General features: G+C 35.3%; 1 long non-coding RNA gene across 1 annotated transcript; it reads left to right on the forward strand.

Moving 5' to 3' along the window:
- Positions 1–699: 699 nt before the first annotated feature.
- On the forward strand, positions 700–4,374 carry LOC138371503 (uncharacterized). The gene is made up of 3 exons (XR_011230515.1): positions 700–845; positions 2,185–2,390; positions 3,758–4,374. It is a non-coding gene; the product is annotated as an uncharacterized lncRNA (long non-coding RNA).
- The last annotated feature ends 478 nt before the right edge of the window (positions 4,375–4,852 follow it).

Below are 4,852 nucleotides of genomic sequence, written 5' to 3' on the forward strand. Positions count from 1 at the left end.
ATAGGGGGTCCACTGCCGCCCACAGGGTCGATAGGGGGTCCCTTACCGCCCACAGGGTCTCTATGAAGTCAACTACCGCCCATAGTGTTTGTATAGTGTCCACTATCGCCCATAGTGTTATTATGGGGTCCACTACCCCTCATAGGGTCGGTATGGGGGTCCATTACTACCCACAGGGTGTGTCTGGGGTCTATTTTGGCAATACTGCTTTTCCAATCTCATTTGTTGTTCAATGTAAAATATTTGTTGCTCGACTTGCAACAATTTATATATATATATATATATATATATATATATATATATATATATATATGTATATATATATATATATATATATATATATATATATATATATATATATATATAGTATAGTGCCTTTGCAATAATGTACCAATGTGTGTATTTTCATAACTCGTTTTAAATTGTTGAAAAATAAATAACTACATTGTGAATGCAAGTCAATGTTTACATGCTAAATCAGAGTTGCCAGATTCCGCTTAAAATAGCAAATTGTGCTTATTTTCAAAGCTTGAGAATTTAGCTTTAAAGTAGTTAAAAAACTACGAATTTCGCAATTTGCTATGTACTTTAGTGTACTATTTTAAAATAAGGTTGGTTTTTAAGCTGCAAGTCATATGAATCTCAAAAAAAGTATATTATTAACAATCTTATCTCCATAGTTCACTAGTTTCTGTAAATCAGATCTGGTAACTGTAGGCCAAGTACTGGAAGACTCAAGACACAATGTGTTGAAGCTATTCTCTTTGAAGAAGTCATCTCGACAGGATCTTCCAGCTCCAGCTATAAAACTTCACCAAACATGGATCTACCTAGTACATCAAATGGTAAGGAATTACTAAACTGTACAAAGTTTTATGCTAGAACATTTGTTACAGTCCCCTGTTCTATGTGTACTCCATCACATAGTGACGGAGTATGTGGGAATAATTTTGTTAACACTGTCCATTTGACATGGTGGTGGTGTATGGTGCTGGTGGTGTATGGTGCTGGTGGTGTATGATGCTGATGGTGTATGATGCTGATGGTGTATGATGCTGATGGTGTATGATGCTGATGGTGTATGATGCTGGTGTATGGTGCTGGTGGTGTATGATGCTGGTGGTGTATGATGCTGGTGGTGTATGATTCTGGTGGAGTATGATGCTGATGGTGTATGATGCTGATGGTGTATGATGCTGATGGTGTATGATGCTGATGGTGTATGATGCTGATGGTGTATGATGCTGATGGTGTATGATGCTGGTGGTGTATGGTGCTGGTGGTGTATGATGCTGGTGGTGTATGGTGCTGGTGGTGTATGATGCTGGTGGTGTATGGTGCTGGTGGTGTATGGTGCTGGTGGTGTATGGTGTATGATGCTGGTGGTGTATTATGCTGATGGTGTATGATGCTGGTGATGTATGATGCTGATGGTGTATGATGCTGGTGGTGTATGATGCTGGTGGTGTATGATGCTGGTGGTGTATGGTGCTGTTGGTGTATGATGCTGGTGGTGTATGGTGCTGGTGGTGTTTGATGGTGGTGGTGAATCTGACACTGTCATATATATATATATATATATATATATATATATATATATATATATATGAGGGGTACCACCTCTGGTGCAAGTGTAGGGACCCATAGCCTCGGAGAAGAAAATAAAGAGTACTCAGAGAAGACCTTGTGGATCCTCACTGAACACTTTCATATTTTCTTCTCCTACCACCCTTATTCTTTTGGTATGTGTGTATATTTATCTAACTTTATTTGAAAACGTCATTACACAAAAAAAGTTACAATATTGATATATATATATATATATATATATATATATATATATATATATATATATATATATATATATATATATAATTTTTTTTTCTTCCAATAATATAGTATTCGCTTGAAATTAACAGCCTGGTCAATCAGGCTGTTGGATTCAACTCCTCTCAGTTTTGTTATACGAGTTACAGCATGGTTAATCACATCCAAAATTAAAGTTATTTCCAGATGCAGTCCTAAAATTTTTAACATTGCTCTCACTAGTGTTAATGTAGATTATTTCATAATTTAAATAATATATTTAATTACTGTAGTACATTTTAACAACAATTTAACTTATAATTTTTGCAGCATAGGTCATTTGAATATAAGTATTTTATTAGAAACTATTTCCTTCAGGTCTTCAGGGAAAATTCTTGAGGAGATGCACAAACTGCAAACAATGTGTGCATGTCCGAAGCAATGTTTGCAAGTTCTGCCAGTGTGACTTCCGAAACAGTAGAGAATTAATGAAGAAAGAAGAGGAAGCCCGTTTTCTACTTAAAGGCAAGAAGGCTTTAGAACGAAATACAGCAAGCCGGGTTCTACGAAGGATTGAAAATCAGGTATTGAAGTTTGTCTACATCTGTTGTATTCATTTGTATTCTTCTTATGCTGAACTTGCTTGATAAGGTATAGAATCAACATGAATAATGCTGTACAGTACTTACATACTATTTGTTTATTTATTTATATACAAGTTAGCACACTGGGATTATGAGAGTACATAGCATTGATGTTTTTACATTCTTGTAAAGCCATTAGCACACATAGTGTTTTGGGCAGGTCCTTAATCTAACAGATAATTTTAAATAGGCAATTTAAAGCTTAAATGGAAAAAAATTGGCTGGTACATTGTAAGAAAGTATCACAAAGATTACTATGTACATTAAAGTAAAATTTGAGGGTTATCAACATATAAATTGTAGCATAATTTGAGGAATATTTCAAGGTATAATATAGTAAGATATGCATTCAATATAACAATCATGATATAAGGTGATAGCAATGATTACAATGGAAAAGTTGTATGGTTTAGGCACATATATTCTGGCATTGGATTTCATAAGATACAGTGCGAGTTTAATACACTAGTTAGGAAACTATCAAGAAAAAATTTAGGTACTTTTTGGTTTTATTTTTTAAAATGGCAGAAGTTGGACAGTTTTTAAATTTGTTAGCGAGTGAGTTCCATAGACAAGGTCCCTTTATTTGCATAGTGTATTTACACAGAATAACTTTGACTCTGGGGATATCAAAGATATATATATATATATATATATATATATATATATATATATATATATATATATATAATTTCAATTCAATCATCTCTGTCATTGATGTATATGGCAAAAAGTGTGTGGCCCAATACAGCACTATGTCTTAACGTAATGGGTCCAAGGGCCCATAAGGTCTCGACAGCATTAAGGGCCCTTTAGCAAACCAGTGTGCTGGGGCCCCTATGACACCCATGACGTCTTTGTATCATTTCAAGTTTGTACATGTACTTCTTAAGATATGGGCACCATACAACTGCTGCATATTCTAGCTTTTGTCTAAAAAAATCATGAACAATTTATTTATTATTTATCCATGAATGCCAGAACTAAACCCTGTGGTACTCCACTCGTGACATTTCTCCAGTCCAATACATTGCCTCTGATTACTGCCCTCATTTTTCTATCAGTTTGAAATTTTTTAATCCATGTTAGAAGCTTACCTGTCACCCCTCCAATATGTTCCAGTTTCCAGAACAAACTCTTATGTGGAATTCTGTTGAATGCCTCTTTTAGGTCCAGATAGATGCAGTCAACCCAACCATATCTTTCCTGTAAAATTTCTGCGGCTCGATCATAGTAACTGATTAAATTTGTTACACAGGATCTTCCATTTCAAAATTTTTTATTTTTTATTTTTATTTTTTTTCCAGCACGCACAAGGAAGCTTGATGCAGATAAACTTACATTAGGATCAGAAGGTGATAGCGATAATGCCTTGGAAAAAAATCCTGACGAGCTACAAGTGCAGCAGGTGCATAAAGTCCAAAAAGTACCGCAGGTGCAAGAAATTCAACAAGTACAAAAAGTTCCGCAGGTGGAACATTTACAAAAAGTTCCGCAGGTGCAACAAGGGCTACCATTAGCAATCATTCAGAAACAGCAAGAAGTACAAGTAGTAAAATTTGAACCACAGGGAACTACACCAGGAAAACAGTGTAGTAACAACGGAATGGGAATTTTAAAATACCTGAGGAAACAGGTAAAAAAGGACAAACAATAGAAATGGTTCCTTACACCTTATTATTTGGTAGTTTATAGGTATTTTACTTATAATACTTTATATTATGTCTACAGTTTATAATTTAGTTTACAGTTAATTTACTTTTCAACTTCCATATCTTACATGAAGGATTTTTACTGTTTTTCATTTTTAAAACCTTATTAGTATCATTTATAGTTTAGTGTCAATTCACTTATAATACAATATATGGAATAATTTACTAAATTCATTTAACTATAATAAATTTAAATAAACATTTTTACCCCAGGATGAGTTTCAGTCACCCTACCCAAAAAATTAATGTTTCTTTATTACTAATCTTGTGAGAGGTAGCTTATTGTGCAGCCCATACTCATTCTGTGAGTGTTAGTTTATTGTGCACCCCATAGTCATCATGTCACCCAAGCCTGCTGCAGCTGCACCTGAGGGGTGGTGTAGGGAACCATTAGTGTACTATTATGATTTGAGAGAGAGAATGCTCTGTGGACAGAGCATCAATATGGCTTAAGGCATTGAGCTTTGCCTCAAGATGAAGCTTGGGCTGATCTCTGATTTGCTTCTTGGGAGTCTTCATTTACGTGCACCCCATACTCAACCACTTTGTAGTAATTAATTGTGCAACCCATACTCATCCTGTTACCAGTAGTTTGTGCAACCCATACTTATCCTGTGATCCCTATCCCTCTACTTCAAGTCCCTCAAGGGGCGCACGAATTCAGTTTGGCATACTGCATCCTGCCTTCCC

This window comes from Procambarus clarkii, chromosome 36 (genome assembly GCF_040958095.1).
Source record: "Procambarus clarkii isolate CNS0578487 chromosome 36, FALCON_Pclarkii_2.0, whole genome shotgun sequence".
Classification (NCBI taxonomy): domain Eukaryota; kingdom Metazoa; phylum Arthropoda; class Malacostraca; order Decapoda; family Cambaridae; genus Procambarus; species Procambarus clarkii.